Source organism: Panthera leo, chromosome F2 (genome assembly GCF_018350215.1).
Source record: "Panthera leo isolate Ple1 chromosome F2, P.leo_Ple1_pat1.1, whole genome shotgun sequence".
Lineage (NCBI taxonomy): Eukaryota > Metazoa > Chordata > Mammalia > Carnivora > Felidae > Panthera > Panthera leo.
The window spans coordinates 63,091,372-63,108,568 of NC_056695.1; positions in this window are offsets into that span (position 1 = coordinate 63,091,372).

Here is a 17,197-nt window from a genome sequence, read left to right on the forward strand (position 1 = left end):
AGGGGACGTCAAAGAAATTTCAAGCTACTTCGGACTACCTGCAGATCCCTCTGAGATATGTGTTCACTCCTCTCTGTCGTTTGGGATATTGAGAGCAGCTTTTAAAAAATATTAGTTATGGGATTGCCTGGGTGGCTCAGTAGGTTGAGCTGACTTCGGCTCAGGTCATGATCTCGAGGTTCATGAGCTCAAGCCCCACATTGAACTTGCTGGCTGTCAGTGCAGAACCTGCTTCAGATCCACTGTCCCCCTCCCTCTGCGCCACCCCTGCTTGCGATCTCTCAAAAATAAATAAACATTAAAAATATATATATTAGTTACGAAGAGAAGACCTGGGGAAAACTCAGGGTCATCACCACCTCTGGAAGCACCATCTGGTTTGTGTGCCAGTCTCGGGGCTTCATTCTGGAGGTTCCCTAGCTCAGAGAAGGTGAAGCACTGGTGAACGTTTGGGAAAGCCCCGGCACTGGGGAAACTTCCACTCTTTGGGGAGAGTGGAAACTGCTAGAGACAAAAGAATGAGTCAGAGGCCCAGCAGCATAAAGGAGGAATAATTAAATGAAATGGAGCAAAGGAAAACTTGGGCTTGGGGTTGGGAACATTTCCAAGCAATAAGAACTGTTTGGTGGCCGACTCATAGAGGAGGGAAATGAGGAGTCCCCCAACACTTAGCTCATCGAACCCCACAGAACTAAGGCAGCCTCATCTACAGGGAGCCATCTGTTCTGGCTCCGGAAGGGCAAGATGGCCAAGCAGGTCATTTTCAGCTCTTATTTCTGTGACTCCATGGAACAGGGGTGATTCAAACCGTATGTCTTTAAAACCACTCTTCATCTCAGTGGTTTGGTTGTTTGGGTTCTTTTAAAGTACACGTGACAGAGGCCCTTGTGACAAAACAAAGGCTCTCACAAACAAAGTTGGTTTCAAACCTAACTCCCTTATCTTCTCTTCCTCATGCATGTAAAGTAATGTGCTTTCTTTTAGAACTCATTCCAGGGTAAACTGGATTGATGTTGTGCTTTATGTAAACCGTGAGGCCAAAGAACAGAAAAATATGAAAGATCCCACACTGGGTAGGATCGAATTTCAGGGCAGCCTGGGGTTCTGAATCTGACAGTGGTACCCAGGGACATGTGGTAAAAAAAAAAAAAAACAAAAAACACTGGTTGTTGTTAACCTCAAAAGGACAGGGATGAGCTCTGCGCGGACAAACACGCCTATCTTGTGGGCAGAAGTTTCATGGATGTTTTGCTCCATCTCTAGTAAAAACAGCCTGGGCTTCAGAATCAGACAAAACTGGGTTCCGATTTACCCTGTCACACAGAAAAAGAGGCTTTGACGAGTGACTTTATCTTCTCTGAGCCTCATCCGTAAAGTGAACAGAGTGAAACCTACCACAGAGCATGGCTGAGACTGAAATAAGAGAATGTATGTACAGCATTGAGCACGTAGCTGGCATATAGTAAGGGCTCGATGAATTTTAACAAGCAAAATGATGGATGTTCCATTTATAATTCTCCTAAGGTTATATATTTTCTCAATTCCTGGTGAATTAGTACTGTAGTTCAGTTGTATATGAGATCCAAGCCATTACTCTATTCACAGTCCTTCAGTGAATGACTTCCCATCTCGTCAAGAGAAACGTGCTGTCTTCCTAGTTGAAAGCTATCTTGGTCTTACTCTGCTCAGGCTGCTCTAATAGAATATATCGTAGACTGGGCAACTTAATCAATAATTATTTATTTGTTATAGCTCTAGAGGCTAGAAAGTCCAAGGTCAAGGTGCTGGCCAGTTTGATTCCTTTTCTGGCTTGCAGATGGCCATCCTCTGGCTGTGTCTCACATGGTAGAGAGAGAGCTCTCTCATGTCCCTTCTTAGAAGGGCACTAATCTCATTCATGAAGACTTCACCCTCATGACCTAGTTCCCTCCCAAAGGTCCCACCTCTAAATACCATCGTATTGGGAAATTTGAATTTGAAGGTGTAGGAGGTGGGGTGGGGGGACACAAAAAGGCAGTCCATAGCAGAAGGGAATATTCGTGTTTTGCTAACAGTGTCCCAAATTCAGACTACAAGAGAAACTCTGCTCTGTTTATTCTTGGTCTCTAGGATGGTCTTTACAGCTCAGAATTCCTTTCTCAACCCCTTCCTTAATCCTAAGGGATTAACTCCCCCCCCCCCACCTTTCTTTAAAAAAAGTTTATTTCTTTATTTTCAGAGAGGGAGAGAGAGTGAGAGAGAGTGAGCCAGGAATGGGCAAAGAGAGAGGGAGAGACATAATCCCAATCAGGTTCTACGCTGTCAGTGCAGAGCCCGATGCAAAGCTCAAACTCACAAACTGTAAGATCATGACCTGAGTGGAAATCTAGAGATAGATGCTTAACCAACTGAGCCACCCAGGTGCCCCTTAACTTTCCCCTCTTATGGATTTACTAAAACAAGTGTAACACTCTCTAACATCATCTGTCATTTATATAAGAGGAGATGTGTTAATTACCTGTTGCAATGAGGATGTCATAAGAGTCATGAAGAAATGTGTAATGGCTGGTAGTTGCCTTGGCAGCCTATTGGGATTTGCCAAGCAAACTCTTTGCTTGCCATTGCTATGGTTTTCATAAATCTGACCTATAAATTTGAGAATGCATCTAAGTGAATGAATTAGGGAATTACTCTGATGGAGAGAAGGTCCATGGCTCTCAAGTTCCTGACTGGAGGACCCAACAGACTTCTTTGTTTCTTCTAGTTTTACAGCTGTGGCAGAACTGGAAAGGGGGCCTTTAAGATAACCCTGGGCCCTTCACTAAGTGACCAGTCCTAGTCTATGATACAGCTGCTACTCAATTCACTGGTAATCACTTGTAAATAAAATCAGGTTTTTCTCATTTTTAGGGAGGGAGTATCTGAGATGTATTCCTGCCAACACAAAATGTCCCAGTGTCACATATAAATATGGAAAACAGGGAATAAACACTACAAGGGACAGGGCCACAGAACAGTAGGTCCCTGTCAGTTATATTTGCTGGCCTATCAGTGAGTCATTTCCCTCACTGCAATGCCCCAGGCTTTTTAGGGCAAAAAACAGGGAGGTTATTTCATCCCAGGATCTCCTTTCAGGAGTGCTCATTCCCCTCTATCTCTAGCTACCCTGCACTGATCTACCTTAAAGTTCAAGTGCTTGAACTACCCAACCCCATTAGGTACCTGTACTCTTAGGACTTAGTTGCCCTGGAGTATTGTATGACTAGTTAGAGCTTGGAATGCAAATTATAGAGACAGATTCTGCCTAACTCAAGAAGAAAGGGAATTGACTGAACAGGCGTTGGAGACCTTACAGAAGTGACAAGAAGATAAGAGAAGCGGGAACCAAATGAAACCCAGCCAAGGTCCCGCCTAGAGATTGTCTGACTAGAATGCCACACTTCCAGGTGGAATGTTTCTCAGCCACCAAATTCTTGCTCTAATGACATGGACTTGTGAATCTGCCAGTCTGCAGGAATTCATGTTACCTGACCATGCCACTTGCATCGTTCCCTCAACATTTAAACTTTGATGCTGAAGAATCTCACTGGCTAAACATGAGTCACATGTCACTGCCCCAGCTACTAGATGGCGGAGCTAAGGAGAAGATGGTCCACTTCTTTCAGTTCTGTAGACAGAATCACCTCCCACCTCTCTTAGGACTTTTCCCCAAATACAAAGGACATTCTTAGATTCTGGGCAGCCAAAGTGGAGTGTTCATCACAATCTTCCACTTTGCCTAACATCTTCCCAGATCCTTCTTCTCTTTTTAACATTTCCAAAAATATTGCTCTGAACACAATGACAACCAAAGGACAACCAATTCTCACCATCTCCTAATGGGATGCAAAATATGGCCTCATCTGGTTCTGTCACCAGCTCCAGGTCCAGCATCTTAGAATGATGTCCATTCTCCTTCTTGTTATCCCGCCACTTTGACTAAACTAAAAGTCAGCCCCCAACAATACACTATATGTTCATACATGTAAAGATGGGTTACAGTGAGAGAGAAGAAAAAGGAAAACAAGTGCGCACATGCACACACACACACACACACACACACAAACACATGCACACTAAGGAAAGTAATATGGTTTCAAACGTTTCTCCTGTTTGTAATTGAGATGAGGCTATAACTGTTGCTACAAGTTGAGTTCTTTGGAAAGTAGACTCTGAGATGGCATTTAGTTTTCAGGATATTTATTTAGGAGAACCCTTGGGATCAACACCAATGGAAAAGTGAGGAGGGAAGCAGAGTAGACAAACAAAAGAGTCAAGCTGCAGTGTGGGCTATTTGGAAGGCCATGATTAGGCAATGAATGAGTGAGTCATACGTAATTAATCCATTTCAACCTTCTTATCTCTGAAAGTCTATGAATTCTATCTCTACAATGAAACTGGCATCTTTTTCATATAGGCCCGGGTTTCAATCAACAAAGTGAACAAGTAGAACCACTCCCAGATGTTCAGTCCTACACATTGAGCCCAAAATAACCAGAAAATGGATCCATACCAAGAAATTCTGCCTGAAATAAAATGAGCATCTTCTATGTTTAATCTGACACCCTTAGAATACATTCCTGCACATATATCTTAGATATTGGTCCACATAAATTAGTAAATTCTTGTAATACTTTTGAAGTATAAGATTTCTCTTCTCATATTTAATTTTTTTAATTTAATTTTTTAATTTTTTATTATTAAAAAAAATTTTAACGTTTATTCACCTTTGAGAGACAGAGAGAACAGAGCATGAGCTGGGGAGGGGCAGAGAGAGAAGGAGACAGAATCCAAAGCAGGCTCCAGGCTCTGAGCTGTCAGTGCAGAGCCCGACGCGGGGCTCAAACTCACTGACCATGAGATCATGACCCGAGATGAAGGCAGATGCTTAACCGACTGAGCCACACAGGCACCCCAATTTTTTATCTCATGTATTCTAGGAGCAAACTTTACAGACATAGAAAGTCAATGCAGTTGGTGGAGAAAGGACGAAGGGAGAATTGGCTTTCCCTTGCAACAAAGCCTTCCAGCAAGCTAGGAAAGGGAGGAGCTCTTTCAAGTGAACATGAAGGCTCACTTCAGTTACACTAAATTCTCCCACATATTCCCATTCTAATCTAGGAGTCTCTTCCTATTTCATTGTCCCAGCTTTAGGAGAAGTCTAATGAAACTTTGAATTGAATTGATATTGTAAATTGTTAAACCATAGAATGAAACTGGTTTTTGACCATCCCAATCTTTTTTGTTTGTTTGTTTGTTTGTTTATTTGAAATTTATTGTCAAATTGGTTTCCATACAACACCCAGTGCTCATCCCAAAAGGTGCCCTCCTCAATACCCATCACCCACCCTCCCTTCCCTCACACCCCCCATCAGCCCTCAGTTTGTTCTCAGGTTTTGGTTTTTTTTAAATTTTTTTAATGTTTATTTTTGAGACAGAGAGAGACAGAGCATGAATGGGGGAGGGTCACAGAGAGGGAGACACAGAATCAGAAGCAGGCTCCAGGCTCCAAGCTGTCAGCACAGAGCCCGACGTGAGGCTTGAACTCAGACTATGAGATCATGACCTGAGCCGAAGTCAGATGCTTAACCTACTGAGCCACCCAGGCACCCCTGTTCTCAGTTTTTAAGAGTCTCTTATGCTTTGGCTCTCTCCCACTCTAACCTCTTTTTGTTTGTTTGTTAGTTAGTTTGTTTGTTTTGTCCCCTCCCCCATGGGTTTCTGTTAAGTTTCTCAGGATCCACATAAGAGTGAAACCATATGGTATCTGTCTTTCTCTGTATGGCTTATTTCACTTAGCATCACACTCTCCAGTTCCATCCATGTTGCTACAAAGGGCCATATTTCATTCTTTCTCATTGCCACATAGTACTCCATTGTGTATATAAACCACAATTTCTTTATCCATTCATCAGTTGGTGGACATTTAGGCTCTTTCCATAATTTGGCTATTGTTGAAAGTGCTGCTATAAACATTGGGGCACAAGTGCCCCTGTGCCTCAGCACTCCTGTATCCCTTGTTGACTATCCCAATCTTAAGCCTCCAAGCAATAAGATATTCTTTATTCACAGTCATAAAAAATACCTCTCTTTCAGTCTGTTCCTTGAGCCAAGAATGCAGGAATTTGAATTGGTCAATCTTTTCAAAGTTAGCTAGTGTCATTAGAATTAGTTGCCCTGTGATGTTTAGTCTCCACTTGCCCATCCTGATCTACACTTCATTCTTTCCTCCTGCTCTTTACTCCAGAAAAGTGATCTCCATGTACTGCATCAACCAGGTGACCTTAACCTTCCAGCTTTGAGTTGGGTCCAGCCAATGGAATGGATGAGGGGGAGATTCAGATGGAGATGGGGGGAATTTGTTTCCTGGCCCCCAACCTTCTAGGCCATGAGTTAGCAGTGGCTGGATTCTTCTACCAAAGCCCACAGTTTCTGTTGGAAAACCTTACAGCTACAGCTGCAACGATAGTTCTCTCTAGGTTCTAATAATTACACCTTGCACTTTTAAGCATAGGGGGCAGCAAGGGATCTTGTAGTTCAAATCCCTAAGATACTTCACCATCCCTTGTTGACTTTTCTTAGCCCTGCCCACAATATTTTAAATAAGCAGCCCTCTGTTAAACTCGCCTCAAAAATCCCATCTGAGTGTACCATCTCTTTCCTGCTGAGATCCCAAATAATACACACCCCAACCCATACTTCTCAAATTCCTGTGGGTCTCGATTCCATTCTAGGGCATTAAACTACTCAGTCTACCAAATTCTTGCCTTTGGTGTACACTTCATTCTAGATTACCATGGATGGTAATTTAATTAGCAGATTCCCAACTGTGTGCCATGAGCTTTCAGATTCTCATCCCTGAGTTCAAGCTGAACTTCCACTGCTTCAATTCTAATTGATTCAGGTTGCCTCATATTTCTCACATTTTCCGAGATACACCTGCATGTACTCCTGGTACCAGTATCTACATCAGTGAGGGTTCTTGTTTATAAATGACAAAAAGTGACAAAGTAACTACTTTTTAGGCAAAAATAGCAAGTCACTGGAAGATAATTGGTAGCTCACAGAATTGACAGGAAAGCTGGAAAATGATGTTCCAAAGAAAATAAAATGAGACAAAACAACCAAAACATCATCACCACTCCCACTGATGTCATTGCCATAAAATACTCACTGTCATTATAGATGGCACCAGTGCCCCTGGACTTGAACCCCTCTGCCATTGGCTACTCAGCTCCACTGCAGCTGTCCCAGTAACCTGTAACTTCATGGCAGTTCTTTCTCTAGTCCATTGACCCCAACATTTCTACACAAGCCACAGATCAACGTTGATATTAATGTCGACACGTAGTTGAGGCTTCTTATCCTTCTTGGACTCAGCTCCATTGCCTTTCCTGTCAAATCATTTTTGTCCATTTCTCTCCCTTTCAAAAATTCTATTTTTTTAAGTTTATTTATTTCTTTTGAGAGGGGGTGGTGATGGGCAGAGAGTGAGAGGGAGAGAGAGAATCCCAAACAGGCTTCACACTGTCAGCACAGAGACTGATGAAGGGCTCAAACTCTCGAACCACGAGATCATGACCTGAGTGGAAATCAAGGGTCAGATGCTTAACTGACTGAGCCACCCAGGTGCCCCTCCCTTTCAAGCATTCTAACATAAGAAAATTCATTCTGCTCTCTTTTTCTGACAATAGAGTGAAATTTAGCTTATGTGGGTATAAATCAGATGTTCATAAATTCATTATTCCTATATAATTGTTTAGATTTCTTTTTTAGATCCATTCATATTCAAATGTCAGAACAAATGTCTATTCCCACACCAAAGGTATTCAAATATCTGTGTGACACTAAGGCTTTCAACTTTTTCAGTCTGCAACACTGTTATATCAAGTTGCCTTGACAGGCAAACATTAATTTGTTCTTCATTTTTGCTATGCAAAAGATGTGGAGGACATATCTTCTTGCTTTCTTGATTCCAGGAAGAGTCATTTAAAATGCCTCTCTTAGACATGTAATGATAAAGTGAGTGGACATTATTAAATGGAATTGTTTGGGGGTATTTTCCCAAACCATTCCCCTCCTGATACTCTGTTGCATTGAAAACCCTGGCATGGGGCGCCTGGGTGGCGCAGTCGGTTAAGCGTCCGACTTCAGCCAGGTCACGATCTCGCGGTCCGTGAGTTCGAGCCCCGCGTCAGGCTCTGGGCTGATGGCTCGGAGCCTGGAGCCTGTTTCCGATTCTGTGTCTCCCTCTCTCTCTGCCCCTCCCCCGTTCATGCTCTGTCTCTCTCTGTCCCAAAAATAAATAAAAAATGTTGAAAAAAAAATTAAAAAAAAAAAAGAAAACCCTGGCATGATTAGATGGACAAGTTTGCACAGAGGCTAAAGAACTTTTAGATACATGAGTGGTAGAAGCTTCATCAGCTTCCATTCCATGTTTCAACATTCCACTCTCTTTATTAGATTATGATGATGTCCACTAAAGACCTTCAAGAGGGAACTCACAATGAAGAAAGATGGAGCCTGGACATAATAAGATTTAGGTTCAAATTCAAGGTATGCTGCTCATAGGAAGAGCACTGATTTTTGCTGATGTGGAAGTTCTTCCTGATTGAACAGCACTTATGAGCATTGTGAAAATAACATCTTCATACAAGAATAAACCAAAGAGCTATCTTTAGCAGCAGAACACAATACGGGAGTCATATTGTTCTCTTGAAAAATCACTGTGGCAGGTACAGGAATCTAGACTGGCAATGCCATTCTGCTAAAGCAACTTGAGATGCAATTAATTTGAATATCAAAAGAATCAAAAAAGGAGCTTCATTTATACCATTAAGCTGGTAAGGCAGATCACCTTTGTTAAATGAAATTTCTACCCATAAAAGATTTCCATTACAGGCATTCCCTATTCTTAATAGAGCCCTCTCTGTCTTGGGAGGAGAGTCTTGGCAAATGTATGATAAAGTAATAAGGGGGCGCCTAGGTGGCTCAGTTGGTTAAGCCCCTGACTCTTGATTTCAGTTCAGGTCATGACCTCAGGTTCACAGGATCAAGCCCCGCATTGGGCTCTGCTCTGACATGAAGAGGCTGCTTGGAATTCTCTCTCTCTGCCGTTCCCCACGCTCACACTCTCTCTCAAAATAAATAAACTTTAAAAAAAAGATATAGTGCCACAATTTGGATTAGTGGATCAGTAAGACTGCCATTGTGCTAACAGGAAGATATACCAAAGTCCAAACCTTGAAGAGCAATTTCATTGTCTTTCACGCCTTTTCTATCTTCATCATGCCTGCCTGCCTAAACCTGTTGTCTGGACATTATCTGCTGCAAAGACTGAAATGTCATTTATTCAATGAGTATATTTTAAACTTCTACCATCTAAAGTCCTCATGGTTAAGTATAATAAGCACTCGACTGGGAGTGAGTAGACCAAGTGGATTCCCAGACCTCATAAACATTTAATTATCTGTGCAAATATGGACAAACAAGCTACTCTCTTTAAACCTAGTCCTCATCCGTAAAACCCATAAAATGGAAAAAGCAAGGCCATTCTTGACTACAACCCAGAGTTACTATGAAGAACAAATGGGATAATGCATGTGGCATTGCATTGCAAATTATATTAAACAATGTATAAATATGAGAGATGACTTAATTCATCTTCAAATTTTAACTGGTGAATTTGGAATTGGCAAGTACTCATTTGAAATAACATTTCCCCGAGGAGTTTTGGGGCCTCTTGATCATCAGTTCCCCAAGGCTTTTAGAGAGAGTCACAAGGCTAAACCTCCACCACCACACTAGGAGTATGAAAAGCCCATTTAGCTGTCATCCCCTGCTCTTGGCAGACTTTCAGGGAATGCCAGCAAAACGTCTGAAATTGGAACGGCAACCCACCAAGTACATCCAAATCTTTCATCAAACTGTGCCTAGTTTAGAAGCAATATTATGTTAACATTACCCCCACCATGGATTATTTCTAATGAAACCAATCTGCCAAGGTGAAATGAGAGCATGTGTTACGGAGAGGCATAATTGGATTGACCTGAAAATAGAGTTTCAAAGTAAGTATCCTTTCAATTAAAGATGAGCAGAAAGATTCCAGAAAATATCAAGACTTCTGACTCCTTTAAATCTGTGGCCTGTCCCTTAGACCAAAATATAATCAAATCTTTTAAGGTTTCTGAATGTAATTAGAATAGAAATTTGCAATTCTGTTTATTGAGTCAGAGTCCCCTGGTGGCTAAGCTCTCCTAATTGCAGGCTAGCAAACTTCAAAGACAGTACCAGCTCTTTCAAGCTAGTACAGCACCATTCAGGATGTGGAAGATACCAAAGCAGTCTTTAAGTTCAACCTCTGAATTGTCATTATTTCCTTCCTCTCCTTCATTGCTTCATCATCTTCTACCTCCCTTTGTAGCAGCCTCTTGCTAGACCCAAGCATCTTAGGATCTTCTAATTTTCTAGACACTATAATGGGTTCTAGGAACATAAAGGTGATAAAGACATAAGCATTGATCTGTCTCATCCCAACCACCTCCTGTGCTCATTCTTTCAGCCTCAGGTCAATACCTCCTCTATGATGCTTATCCTCATGCACTCATGAAGACTTAAAAGTTTCTTCTTTATGATTTAACTGCTCCTTGAACATAGCCCCATTCCAATATTTTTTGTATTCATTACAAGTATTACTTTGTATATTTCCTTGAGATCAATAATCAAGTCTTTTCACCTTTGTACCACAACACTCCTAATATCTGGCACAAAGTAAGTGTTAAAAGAATTTGTTGAATAAATCATTCCCCAATCTAATCATTCCTCAGTCACCAAACATTCATTTCTACCTCATACTGGTTCTGCATACCAAGTCCCTTTTCTTTACTGCTGTTATTGTCCAACTTTAACTCTCCATCACCTTTTACTGTATCTGTTTCAAGTAAGTTTCTCTTACATCCCTCTTACATATCTCAGATCCATGTCTGTTCCTACAGATTTATCTAAAGTATGTGTTTCAACCATCTTTCTTCATTCATTAAATATTCTCTCCTAATTAGACAGTAAAAAGATATGATCTAATTTGCATTCTCCAACCTATTTCTGCCCTCTCTTACTAAGTTCCTGGTGATCCTAAATAATTTATGCATGTTTGATGTCTCTGTGGCCTTGCTCATACGTACCTTAAGGTTAGCAGGCCATTCTACCCATGTTGAAAACCTACCTACCTTTAATAATTCAGCTTAGAATTAGTAAAATTAAATTATTAATTATTATCATAATTAATGTATTGTTGTAATTATATGTAGTTAAATTAATAATTACACCTAAGCAACAAGTGTAAATCAGAACTATAATCAACCTACATCTAAGCCCCTTTAAACTATGGTAAAATTTCATGGTCCTTGTTTCACAGAAAGCTCTACATTTTCTAGGTATTTCTCCTAATAACAGCCTGTGTGATAATTACGAGACTATTTGAGACTTTAAAAAGTTATCTTGTATTCTGGGTCCCTATTTTAAAACAATAACAACAATAAAACACACACACATACACATAACACACTGTGAATGGGTTGTTTCCCTAGTAACTGCACAAGCTATTGTATACCAGTATTTCTTGGGGTTCTAGAGTCAGATATACCCATACTGGTCACGCAACTCTTATCACTTACTGTGTAAGCCTCACAGTGAAGACAAAATGAAGAAAATGGGGCCTAATAGGACTTTTGATTCATTCATTCTACAAATATTTGTTGTGTGCTTAACAAATATGAGACAGTTTGCTGGATACTGGGATACAATGCTGAGCAAATCACTACATTTGGTCCATTATGGTCCATTATGGTCCATATGGTCCACTCAGACAGACAGATATGAAGCCTAAATGAATGTACTATCCGAAGCAAAGATGTGTGCTGTGATACTATGCCACCCCAAAAGAATCTGATCTGTACTGTGAGGTAATCTAATGCTTGAGAACATGATGTTTATCTTGAGAGCTTAAGAATAACTCGAACTGAATGAGGCAGAAGAGGAAAGGAAGTTTATTCCAGGAAAAAGGAATAGCACATGCAAAAGCCTTGTGTCCACGTGGAACCCAACCTAGTCAAGAGACACAAGAAAGGTCCTGTGTGACAGGAGCACACAAAGTGAGGAAGAAAATGGTGGGTGATGGAGCTGGAGAGGGAGGCAGGAACCAGTGCAAAAAATGATTCTGTTGGTCGCATTAAAGGTCTCTGTTTTTTTGGTTTTTTTGCACGTGTGTTTTTGTCTTTTTGTTTTGGTGTGTGTGTGTGTGTGTGTGTGTGTGTTTGGCAAAGAGAAATGGAATATTAAAGACTTTTAAGTAGATAGTTTACAGAGGAAAGAGGAAGGAGAAGATTGGTACCCATAGTTAGATTTGCATTTGGGAAGACCACTCGTGTTGTCACATGAAGTGTGGGTTGGAAAAGGACCACAACACATGCAGGGAGACCAAACAGGAAGCTCTTACTGTAGCTCATGTGAGCAGCAAGGATAAAACAAGCATAGGATAAAGGCAGCAAAGTGAAAGGAGGAAGAAGAAAGAGGGGTAAACCTGACAGGTTTGGTGACGGTGGAGTAGGATCAAAGATAATAGCAAAAGGGATTCAACTTTCTACCATTCTTTGAAATAGTGAACACTGGGGGGAAAAGTGGGTTTAGGGAAAGTATATACATTGTCTTGGGTATCATGAGCATAAGGTGGCTTTGAAACATACAGGAGTGATACTGAATAGAAATTTGGATATACAAGTATGAGACTGTGAGATAAGATCTGGACTGGAGACTGAGTGGGAGGTCATCCCTGGTTACATGCTAAAGGCAGCCACATGATCAGCGAGGTTTCTGATAGGAAAGGGAAGAAGAGGAAAAAGGAAGAGAAGCAGGCCTAAGACCAAGCTTTGAGAAACTTTCATATTTAATGGCAGGTTACAAAAGCAAGATGCTACAAAGAGAAAGAAGACTCAACCAAAGATGGAGGAAGCAGTTCAAGAAGGTATAGAATTATGGAGTAATGGTGGAAGAGGCAGGCGTCAATAGTGTCAAATACTGCTGAAAGGTCGTGAAAATGTGAACTAAAAAGCGGTCATTGGATTAAGCGGCATCAAGATCATTAGTGAACCTAGCAAGCTATGTTGGAGGAGTAAGGGCAGAAGCCAGGTGCGGGGTCCAGAGGAAATGGAGGCCCCAAGTGTAGACCGATTTTTTTTTGAGAAGTTTAGCTCTGAAACTTGGAAAGGATTAGAAGACTATTGGAAGAAAAATATAAGAAGAAGCTGTAAAAGAAAACATGTACAATATAAAAGGAACTTAATTTTTTTTTTTTTTTTTTTTGCAGATTGAAGAGAGTTAAGCATATTTAATTGTTTATAAAAAGATCCTATTGTGAGGACTCATTGCTAGTGTAAGGTCTCTGCAAAGACAGAAGAATACAGAATCTAAAAAACAAGGGGGGGCTGATCTCAGGAAGAGGGACACCCCAATAATATAACTTGAAGTAAAAATGGGTTCTGCTATAAGGCAGGTATAGCCTTGCTAATCTGAGTTTGAAGAAATTCACATCTGATGGTTTCAACTGCCACTGAAAGTAAGAGAAGAAATCAAAAGCTCAGAGCAAAGGGGCATGAAACATGGTCAGATGTTGGGGCAGACTGACAGTGGTCACTGTAGAAGGTCGTGAGAGAGCTCATGGGACAGATGGAGGGCCCATATGAGGGATGATCATGAATGTTGTGAATCCACTATGTCCCTGTCATGTGGCTTTCTCCAGCATCACCACACTGCTCAGATATGGACCTGGAAAAGTAGAAAATAACATTAGGATTTTGCCATTTCAATGTGAGACAAAGACAAATGGTCAAGAAAGTAGAAAGGAGAGAAGAGGAAGTCTGAGGACTGCTACTGAACTTCTCTTTTTACATGTAGGTGTTACAGGCTACTAAGTAGCCCTTTTCCCAGCATTCCAGAGTTGCAATAGAGGCCAAAAGCTGAGTGATGACCCAGTTGCCACCTGTAAACTACATTCCAATTGGAATGTCCGTCACTGGCTGTCAACAACTAGGGCCAGGCTCTTGTCTCCCTCCCTTTCCCTACTTTTACCACCAGGACTTACTAAGAGATGGAACAGGCCCTATGACCATGGGACTTCATTCCTAACTCCCAATCACTGCCACCAAACCTACACAAGCATCTACATGTACCTCTTCATAATTTTGAAAAAGAAAAGACTGAACAGGAGAGTTATAGACTTTCTGGAGGATGCAGAAGTGTTCAGGAAGTTATGATCTTTGCTCAAGACCATAAAAAAAAGGAGAGTCATAGAAGGTGTCTCACTCTCCATGAGCTATCTCCACTTCAACACATCATTTACATCAGCCACACATGTGATCTGTAATATGTAGGTAACATGAGTTCACATGAAGCAAGTGTTACATAAGGAACTGTGGTTTTTCTGAATAGCCCCACCCATTGTTGTTTTTCCCTTTCTTGGGTTTGTGTCCCCCTCTCATGCTTCTGAGTCAATAATTGTGCTTTCTTACTTCCCAAACTCAGCAAGTGTAGCAGAGATATGGGTCAAGAGTGGAAATGTCTAGAAGATTCTCTCTTATCGCTGTTTTTCATCTGCAGCTCACATTTGCCCAGATTAACCAAGCAACAGATGCTCTCCCCACCTTCACTTTTGCCAGTGTTGTGGGATAGGTGAGGCTTGTCCCCTATTTGTCTTAAGGAAATTGAGGCTTCACTTTACAATCAGCTCCCTGGTCCTTGGAGGCACAGGAGGTGTTACCTTTGGAAGGCTTAGGCTCAATATTTTCTGGCTACAAGCACGTCACCCCACTCCTGGATCTAGGGGACATGGCACCTCTCCCGGGCTCAAAGAGAGCAAGGGATTACTGCCAACATTTCAGTTCCACTGGTGTGATGAGATCTCACCTTAGTGCAAATCCATCACTGAGCTCCAAAGCAGTGACTTCCTCTCCCTTTTCCAAAACCAACACTCGACTATTTGATGAGTCATCGGTTCCCTGACATTTGTAGAATATGCTTGAACTGCTCCCAGAGGGAGGAAAATTATACTGTGATCACACCACACTCTGGCTCTCCTTTGCTCCTCCCTTCTTCTCCAGCCTTTACATATGAGGAGCCTACAAGCTTAACAGTGGAAGCCTCTGGAGCTACTCTCATCTAATTCAGCTGAATGAAATGGCCTGTGGGTTTGTGAAATGAAATGAACTAGGTCTCTCACTAGCCTCATGCAGCATCTGGACCCTCAAGTTTATCCTTATAACTCAGAAATCTCAGAAGGAATATGACAGGACCAATTGCTAGATTAGTATTGATTATGTATTTGTTCATTGCTGCATTTGAAGGGTGTTGGTGGCCAGGTTAGAGTCGGTCATAGACCAGTGGGTGCTGATGAGGGAGCCAGGCACTGGGAGGGAGCTAGTGAGGAGGGTATGATTGTGACTAGGCAGGACATAGAGGAGATAAATTAGTGGAGATGGCAGTGTGGCAAAAAGGAGTTGAAGCAAGAGCTTTGAAACAAAGCAGCTGACGATGGTAGAGGTGGAAGGGGGCTGTGTGGCTATGACTGTTTTCTGAGTCTTGGATTGATTCATATACCTTAATCTAGAGAAGGACAAAATGACTAGCTCCTATGTAATCAGAATTCTTTCCATTGTGTCATATTCAAGCCCAAACTAGCTGAAGCAAAAACAAAAACAAAACAAAAACAAAAACAAAAAACATTTGTTGACCCATGTTACTGAAAAGGTTAGTGATAGTGCCTACCTAACATGCCACATTTAGGCAGGGGACCCCGGTTATTTCTCTTTATCTCTCTCTGTGTCCACTATAATACACCATATCTGGAGTGGTCTTTCCTCCAGGAAGAAAGAAGAATATAATGGTCCAGCTTTACATCCTACTGGGTTCAAGTCTACTGGGAAGGAGTTTCTCCTTTCTGGATGTTCCCGCCAAAGTCCTACTGTGTCTCATTGGTCCTGATCAGGTCACATGTCATTCAGAACAACTCACTGTGCCCAGGAAAATACAAATATATAATTGGTCAGATCTGAGTAACATTCATAAAACTGGAGTGGATCTGTATCACACAAATTGCATGAACTCAGAGAGGGATAAAAAATGGTGGTATCTTAGAAGAAGATTGGATTGCTGCTACCCAAAGGGGGAGGTGTAGGTCCCAGCAGCCAAAAACATTGCAAATGTCCCTCGTAGTTTATTTAGTCTTTGTGATAATCTCTAGATTCTGATAGCTTCAAAGAAGATCAACAAAACTAGAGTCAATTAAATAGTCTGGCTTAGGGGCAACTGGGTGGCTCAGTGGGTTAAGCGCCCAACTCTTGATTTCAGCTCAGCTCATGATCTCATTGTTTGTGAGATCAAGCCCCATGTTGGGTTCTGCACTGACAGCATGGAGCCTGCTTGGGATTCTCTCTCTCTCACACACACACTCTCTCTCTGCCCTTCCCTTGCTGAGGCGTGTGTGTGTCTCTCTCACAATAAATAAGTAAACATTAAAAAAAAGAATGATGAGATAAGTGTTATCTCTTACTTGGATAGATTACAATGGGAGCATGAAGATGGGAATAAAAATCTTGACTTTGGAACAAATTATTGGTAAAGGTTACATAAAGAATTCTACATTTGACTTGAGTAGACAGAATGATTCAGAGATTAGGAGTAGAGTGGGATGGAAAGTTTATAAACTCAAAATTACAAAATTCTAATCCTTGAATCAGACTAGAGAGATCACCCAACTAGCTTTCATTTTGCATTTGAGACAATCAAGGTACATAACTCCCAAAATTAGTGGCAACATAAAATGCAAACCCTGGTTTTCAAATTCATGATTTAACCAAGGGTTTATCTTGCTGCTTTAGTCCAGTCGTACTCAGCATGCACTGAGTACGTGCTGTGGGTCAAACATGGTGCTGAGACCTGAGGGTGGAAAACTGTTGAATGAAGCACAGTCTATGCTCCTGAGGATCTCTAGAGGTAAAGCCTACCCCAGACAAAAATCACTAAATACTAACAGTAGGGATGAAGAGAGCACAAGAAGGGGATAGCAAACAGCAAATGCTTTCTAGAGGAGATACTCCTTTGAAAGTTAGCCAGAGGAAGAAGGGACAAAAGG